At 39.5% G+C, this 8,878-nt stretch overlaps 1 long non-coding RNA gene across 1 annotated transcript; it reads right to left on the minus strand.

Moving 5' to 3' along the window:
* Nucleotides 1–4,588: 4,588 nt before the first annotated feature.
* Nucleotides 4,589–5,527, minus strand: LOC126108947 (uncharacterized). The gene is made up of 3 exons (XR_007523659.1): nt 5,215–5,527; nt 4,950–5,060; nt 4,589–4,790 (listed from the first exon to the last, which is right to left on the minus strand). It is a non-coding gene; the product is annotated as an uncharacterized LOC126108947 (long non-coding RNA).
* Between the last annotated feature and the right edge of the window lie 3,351 nt (nt 5,528–8,878).

Raw genomic sequence — 8,878 nt, forward strand, 5'->3', positions numbered from 1 at the left:
AGGAACTCAAATTAAGTAGTCATAATTAATTTCCACTATCACTGTGGAATACAGGTAAAACCACTATTTTCATTCCACTACTGGCAGCAGCAAATGAGCTACTTCATATTAAATATATTTTACACAGGCTGAGGAACAGAGAAAGTCCAATGACAAAAACCAATTACAACACTTGAGTTATGGAAAGTCAGCATGAATGTGTGGAGGTATGTACCATCTATGCAACTAAATGAAGGCAGGATGTTTGTTGCCATATGCATTTCGCTTCAGTTATTTGGGAATCATCATGAGAAGCAACCTTAGTAGCACAAGTTCTGTATTGTGAATGTATCGTTCGGTGTTGCTTGTGATTTTGTGCTACAAAAATTGCTTCTCACCTCAAAAACAAGAGAAAAACATGCAAAATGTAATATATCGGCATGTTATATCTATCACATAATATGTTTATTGTATGTATAAAAAGAAACATGTATTTCAGGCCACTGATGATGCTTCCCAAATAAATTAAGCGAAACGTGTATGGCAACAAACAGCCTGCCCTCATTTAGTTGCATAGACGGTACATACCTCCACGACTTTCGAGCAACTAAGGGAAAGACGGAAAACATGAAAATGGATGGTCTCAAGAACAGAATACCAAAATTTTGCAGACCACATCCAATGGTGACAAATGACTACTGATTGCTGCTGCTTCTTTGTAGCACTGACTTATGATATACTATCCTACTGTGAGCATTATGGGAGATGTATCTTGCTTTTTCTGCACGAATTCTAGCTTCAGCACTATGCTCGATCAAAAGAAATAATACATGTAAAGTGAATTTGCTAAAAAGCATTTACTACAGTCAGTCTCAATTTGATAGATGAAGAAAAAAGGGTTCAAGTGGAACTTGCAGTCCTCTGCATAATTAATGTTCTAAATTTATTCTGGGAATTTGTAAACGTATATTATATACCAAGACACTGATAACCTACGTTTATTCATGTGGGTGAGAACGTAACAGAATTTTTGTTTCTTAATCATACATGAAAGACTTGAAACTCTAAACTCACATATCATGCTCTGCTTTGGTCACTGCAATATTTAGTTTCAGGCTGACAGGCACAAAATGAAAAGCTACTCCTACAACTATTCACCTGCTTCTGAAGCACATTTTATCAGACAATTTAATATGCATTTTCAACAGAGCTGTTTCTTTAATACTTTAACACCTTCTCATACATACTCTGCACATAGTTGCGTATCAAATTTAAAGTAACTACTAACATGCTGGAACTTTTATCCAGTCAGTAAAGAACATTCAGATCTATTGAAGTCCACTCACTGTACTGTGCTGCACATTATCAGTCATAATTACACTTACTTACTATAGTTGGTTTGGGTTGATTTGGGGGGAGGAGACCAAACTGCGAAGCCATCGGTCTCATCGGATAGGCTGGGGAAGGAAGTTGGCCGTGCCCTTTCAAAGGAACCATCCCACAAAATAAAAACCAACTACTCCAAAAATTATAATGACACCACAACTATCGATACCACAAAACCAACACCTAAAACAACAAAAATTGGAATCAAACACTTCCCTTGACCTATATACGCCAACAGCATTTCACAACACCAAAACACACGTAGCTGCGACACATTGGTATCGGACACTTCACTCGCCCTCTACAGGTCAATAGCAGCTCACTATACCAAAAACAGGTACGCCAACACATTGGAATCGAATACTTCCCTTGATCTATATAGGTAAACAGCAGCTCATTACCAAAACGTAGCTATGAGACGTTGGAATCAGACTCTTCCCTTGACCTTGGCGAAAATATTAAGCACTTTAAGGTCATCAGCAACTCACGATACCAGAACAGCTAGGACGACACATTGGAATCGAACACTTCCCTTGGTCTATATCGGTCAACGGCAGCTGACTACCAAAACGTAGCTACGCCACGATGGAATCAGGCACTTCCCTTGACCTACATAGGTCAACAGCAGATCACGATACCAAAACACACGTAGCTACAACGACACATTGGAATCGGACACATCATTACTCGATGTCCTCTAGGCACAATTTGTTAGCTAAGGAGCAGAACAAAGTAGATGAATACTCAACGCATTCTGAATAGAGATGGCAAAGGGCAAATGAATACAGTCTTTCATTCCCAAAAATTAAGTAATAACTACAGCACTTTAATTGGTTACGCTCAACACTTCGATACAGCATGGACATCACGAACGTCATACGTATACTGATACTGTAAATGTGCGGACTTCACTATGCACAAAATATTTAATAATCACTTTCGCTTTCGTTGCTGATCACAACAAAGAATCTGCTCCAAAAACTTCAGGCAATACATCACGAAGTCAGAGAAGATAGATGTACGAATTTCATCGGATGTGGCAAAAATATTAAGCATTCTACAAGAGGCTATACATGTACCAGAACCACCACGTATTTTTCAAGACTGATGTACGGTAACCCCCGAATAAAATGCACCAAAATAGACGTGAAGAAGTTATTTACCTCTCTGTTGTAATTCGAGACTTGTACGCCCACTGAACACTGATGGTTTGTTGAGATAAACAAAACCTATTATAATTACACTCAAAACTTCACACACTGTCTCATTCCAAAGTCGCCAACAATCTAACCACTGACGTTTATACACGAAATAAAATAAATTTCAAGTGTGTTAGTTGCGCTACTGAAACACAATATTGTCACGAACACATGGAACTTCCAACGTGGTCACGTTGTCCCCAGCTCTCCACAACGCTGCTGACTGCTGACCTCGCGGGGTTTCAAAAAACGTTGCATCAGTTACGTACCGTATGGGATACATATCCCCTTAGTTACTCTACATTACAAACTTCCGCAAATTATTTGTGAATTGCTAGGGAATCCCAGACGATTTATGTTACTAGTGAGTGGGATGTCTGGTGTTCTTTACGTTTCTTCGGCGGATTCTCTCACATGGAAAATCTAATTCCATCTTCATCTAGCGTAGGAAATTGTTCGACTTTTTGTCGCAAATGTGGAGTACTACTGGATGAGGGAAGATGGGACCGTGTAGACCGTGGCGGTGCGAAGTGTGTAAAACTCCGTAAGAACTAGTGGTGGGCAGGAAATCGCGTATCTATTAGAAATCACAGTGACTGAGAAGTCGCAGATATCACAGTAGCAACTTTACAGAATCTAACTGCGATTTCAGTCACAGTTGGCAGCCGCAAGTAGTATTTCATATTCAAAGACGTGAGCCAACTATTGGCCGAATTTAGCACTGCTTTCTGCGATTTCAGTGACAAGTCACAACTAAGAGTCACAAGTAGCAACTAAAAAGCGCGGTTAACAGTGGCATCTGTTGGCCAAAGTTCGTACTACGTCCATCTCTGCGGTACGCCATGGAGTCCAACTGCGATTTCCGTGACAAGTCGCAACTAAGAGTCGCAAGTAGCAACTAAAAAGCGCAGTTAGCACTGCCATCTGTTGAGCAAAGTTCATACTACGCTATTCGCTACCGAGTCAAACTGCGATTTCTGTGACAATCGCAACTAAGAGTCGCAAGTAGCAACTAAAAAGCGCAGTTAACATACTTTTTTTCCTAGTGTCATCTGTTGACCGACGTACGTACTTCGTTATGAGAGCCTTGTGCCTCACGACATCGATGTGCTGTGTGTGCATATGAAGGGCTTATTTCAATAGTGGTACAAGTCCATTTTTGTTCATTTTGAGATACAGAGTCGTAAAGTTAAATGAGCGCTGACAAATCTGCATTTGAGATACCAGAAATATTCAAGCATATGGCTTCTTGCTAGAGATGAACCTTTATTTATGTTTGTTTGGATCACTAATTTCAGAAGCATTATAGACAGAAAAGTGGAGGTAATGGACTTGTACCACTATTGAAATAAGCCCTTCATATTATATGACGACATGCACATTCAGCATCAGTTATGGTTGGTCAAATACTGCTGTGACTCTGAATGTATTATATTAATAAGAAGCAACATTGCCTTTTTCTCCTGAAAATATCAAGTAACGTAACAAATGTGTTTGATTCTGCTTCCAATATGACAGTTTTGGTTAATACTCCACATGCCTACAGGACTTTGGAATGTTAACACAGCAGAACTCAGACATCTGTATAAGTGTAGAGAAATGAAAACAGTCATATGAATGCCTCACTTTTGTCCCGAAATAGTTCAAGACTCGGGAAAAAAGTTTTACACCTGGTGTTCTACATGGCAACTTCACACACAAGAACTTTTTGCCGACACTACTACCACCTACATAAGTAAACTTTTCCTGTGTTACTTTCAAGTAATGCACTTAAGCTATTCCTGATTTAACTGGAAGATCTGTACTTCCCACTTTCATATCAACAGCCTCAAAATGCATATTGTAGACTTCGGGATAAGTTACAGGTCAGTGTCACACCAAGATTGTGGAGAAAGGGGAGGGGGGGGGGGGGCGGCATGTCACTCTCCAACAAGTGTTTACCAATAAGTAAGTGGCGGAAAATTATGGGTATAGGACGGCTTAAACATGTGGAAAATGAGATTTTTATTATTCACTCACTGTATTTGACATTTATTATTCCTTTAAAATCGCACAACAACTTCAATAAAACACAGTTTAATCATTCACACACTTATTTCACAATTATTTCACTTTTAAACTGCAAATCCTCTAAGAGCTGTCTTGAATCTTCACGAGTCTCTCTCAAAAACAGCCTTGATGTGGATAGATACGTACAGCAACCAGTAATCAGAGTCAGAACTGTGTCTGCAAAAACACAAGGATTATTAAACAGTTTTTGCTGTCATTAATTACTAGCAATATAATTCACAGAGTAGATTGCTAATATTTGCTATAATGAATATCACATTTGCAAGAACGATCTCACTGAAGTAATTAAGTCCATCGAAACGCTTCGAAACTAACCTCTCATCTGACGAAAACGGTCTAAAGACGCAGTGGCAATTTCTTCAGATCTGTTGACAATGATATTTTGAGTTATCACTTTACTGAGTGACTGAAATGTAGTTCATGTACCTGTGAACATAACAATATGTTAGAATTCATTTTCTAAATACGAACTATTACGGTACTGTACGGCTACTTACATATTAATTACACTATTAATATTTTCACAGTTGTTTCTTTAATACAAAATTAAAGCCAACGGAAGAAAAAACGTAAAACATACTTGCCAATGACAGGTTTGTTGAGATGCAATTTTCTGTGTTGACAGATGTAACTTTTTCATACGGTGGTAAGTCGCAGAAATCGCAGGAATCACAGAAATCGCAGAAGTAGCAGAAGTCACAGAAATCGCAGAAGTAGCAGAAATCGCAGAAGTAGCAGAAGTCACAGAAATCGCAGAAGTAGCAGAAATCGCGGAAGTAGCAGAAATCGCAGAAATAGCAGCGGCGGAGGGATACACGACCTATGTTCCTTAACTGTGACTCTTAACTGCGACAAATCACAGTTAAGAATAACAGATACTGAAAAGTAGCATTCACAGAAATCACTGAAATCGGAAAATCGCAGTTTAGCCCATCACTAGTAAGAACAGTTTCGAGGATAAATTCTAGTGTCCGATACCACCCGTCGGCTTTGACCAATGACGTTATTCGTAAGGCAAAGATGCTGCAATGGACAATCTATGAGTGGAACATATTATGCTCCTAAACAAATGAATGTAGTATGCCATAAAATAATACACTTAATGCGACTATTATTTACGCGCTAATTTCATTTAAACGAGTTGAAGATGACTGAAATAAATAAGAACACGAGAGCAATTACGAGTGCATATATTATGTAATATAATAGAACAGCGTTGTATAGAACCTGTTGCCAGCGATGTGGAAGGCGCAGTTTACCGTTAGCAGAGCCTGTTCTATTATATTTTCCACACGTACTGCAAAACCGATCTAAATAATGAATCGTCGAATGGTTGGAATCGGTAACTAGAAGCAACCTATGTAGGAGGTCATTTCTAGTTAACGATTCCAATATTACTGTTTGCTGCGCAAAAATCTTAGAACATATGAGCAACGTGCGTAAAAAATGATCTTGTTAGTGAACTACAGAATACGACTAGACTTTCAAAAAATGAAAATCTTTACACACATTACTGCACACGCAAAGAAATAAAATGCAAAAAATACCAAACCTTGCAACCCATAACTATACTACACGAAAGTCACACCAGCTGCAGTAGCTCCAAATAACACTCAGTAAAATCGATACACCAGGTGTGACAGTAAAAATAAGACAAGTTTAGCAAAAACATCAAAAATGAAAACATAATAGTGGCTACATAAAAAGAAACTTACCGCATATGAACTTCCAAAGGAGTCAAAGATCGAGGCTGACAAGAAAGAAATAAGAACATAACAAGAAATAATAATGTTAGAAGGTCAAACTGTAACGAAAGAAGCAAAATCGAGAATAACTGATGTAAAATAATAAGAAACACAAAGTCCAGGCACGAATGAGGTTCTTCCCGCCCTCAATCAGACGTAAAATTTTAAAACAATAAAAAGAATGAAACCACGAGTCAATCACATAAATCCCACGGCAAAGACACAGCAATACCCCTCGGTCTACCATTGTAACCAAAAAATATTAAAACGAAAGGAAAACCTCCCTCCATAGAAACCAAAAAAGTAGCACTCGCACAATACACTGACATAAAAAAACGCAACGTAAAACAAAAAAGAAGTATCAGACCCACCAACACATAACTAATAAAACGAGGCCTGTACATTTTGCTGACTACTTTCATAAATGCAAGAAATAAACAATAACGTTTAGGAATATTCTTCCTCCAACATTATTCATCTAAATGGTCTTGCAACACTGAAATCCTTCTCTTTCCCCGCAATGACGCCCAATGATTGCAAAAATTTTATAGCTGATTTACGGTCACTCATTTTCTGAAGCAGAATTTTCGCAGTAAAAACAACTGACTCATCCATAACGAACAGCGTCAGAAATCAAGACGTTATAAATCGCGACTACTTATAAATCACGACTACTTTCATTAACAAAAGCTGCCGAGAACAAATTACGAGCTGAAAACAAAAGAATCTACATTGAATTTTTAATATACAAGCGCAACGAAGAAAGCCAAAGAAATCATTTAACGTTCATCGACAGCAATCTGCGGCACAAACAAAATAACATCACAAATTACGTCATTGGTCAAAGCTGACGAGTGGTATCGGACACTAGAATTGACCCCAGTTTTGATGCTGAAATACCGTTTACAATTTCATTGTGGACAGTGCGTGAAACGAACGAGTATCAGGAAGAATACAAGGTTCTTCGAGATTATCCATCCAGACCACCGTGATGGACTTTCACATCATGGCAACGCCGACGACGAGTAAGGTAAGTCGTCTCCTTTGCAATTACAAGTATTTTTGTAACGCTCTTCTTTTGTCGTTGTTGTAGCGACCACCGTAAACATACTCACAACGCCCGCCACCAGAGTCGCATGATCGATTTACGATCGCACGTTCGATATGCATCGTTTGGACACCGCAACTTCGATAGGCAATCATTCTTACCCGGAACGTTTGAAGAAATGGGGTCTCGCTGCCCATGGGAGACACTGGTTGACTAACTATACAGATAGATGCAGAAAAATTCCACAGAAGAGCCTACAATAAGTTGCTGTCTCCCTCGTTGGTTGAGAGTTTGAGTAAGCACGCAAGATGTGAATCAACTAGTATGTACGGTAAGGGATCTTGGCTTTCACTCGTGACTTATTCGTTATGTGACGTCTTGGCTGAGCGGTGTGTTTGAAAATTGCGTGTCAAAAAATGGTTCAAATGGCTCTGAGCGCTATGGGACTTAACTTCTGAGGTCATCAGTCCCTGAGAACTTAGAACTACTTAAACCTAACTAACCTAAGGACATCACACACATCCATGCCCGAGGCAGGATTCGAACCTGCGACCGTAGTGGTCGCGCGGTTCCAGACTGTAGCGCCTAGAGCCGCTCGGCCATAACGGCCGGCATAGCGTGTCAGATTAGATGTTTTTTCGTTCCATAGATTCATAGTGAGGAGAGCCTTTTGTATGTAAAACATAATTACACGAATAGTAGATGAGTATATGGAAGCGCTCTCTAGCGTTCAATTTAGATGTTTCCGCCGTTTTGTAGGGCTAGTGAGTGGTTGCAAGTGAAGGTAGCGTTCAATTTCGCCATCAACGATGCCATCGAAATATTTGCAGCTGCGTGGATGTCTGGTCGAATTTGTGTAGTACCAAGAGTGTCGCAAGTACATCAGGTTACATGCCTTTATTTGTATACACAGCACGACAGGTACCAAGGCTGCAAAGGCTGCAAGCCTTTCAAAGATATAGGCCTACTTTGGTTTTCCCGTTCAAAGTTTCTCAACTAGAGTCGTGAAACGCCGTGTGGCATATTTAAGCGTAATGGAATGTGATAAAGCACTTTGTGAAGTATCTAGTAAGATTTATTTCGGCCAGGAAGAATTTATACGTACATGTGAGGCAATGCCTCGACATCGACGTAAATATAAATCTGGGTAAAGTGATGTGTAGCATTTGTGACAAAATGTTTTCATTGATGTGCCTTGTGGCAGGTGGTGATAGTTTTCTTTGGTTTAGAGTTTTGCGAAATAACAGAATCCGCAAAAGCTCTGTGTGGAGTGGGTGGTAAGACTTTTAAGCTCAGGAAGACTGTGAACAGACACATGAAGCGTTGCCATTGGATGGAAGTAGATTTAAGTTTGGTAGAGAGATGTGTGACATTCGTGTCAAAAAGTTTTCGAGCGTAGCCGTGTTTGATCGCCTCGCCAAAATACACAGTCCGGCGACTGGAAAGGCAGG

This window comes from Schistocerca cancellata, chromosome 11 (genome assembly GCF_023864275.1).
Source record: "Schistocerca cancellata isolate TAMUIC-IGC-003103 chromosome 11, iqSchCanc2.1, whole genome shotgun sequence".
NCBI classification, from domain to species: Eukaryota; Metazoa; Arthropoda; class Insecta; order Orthoptera; family Acrididae; genus Schistocerca; species Schistocerca cancellata.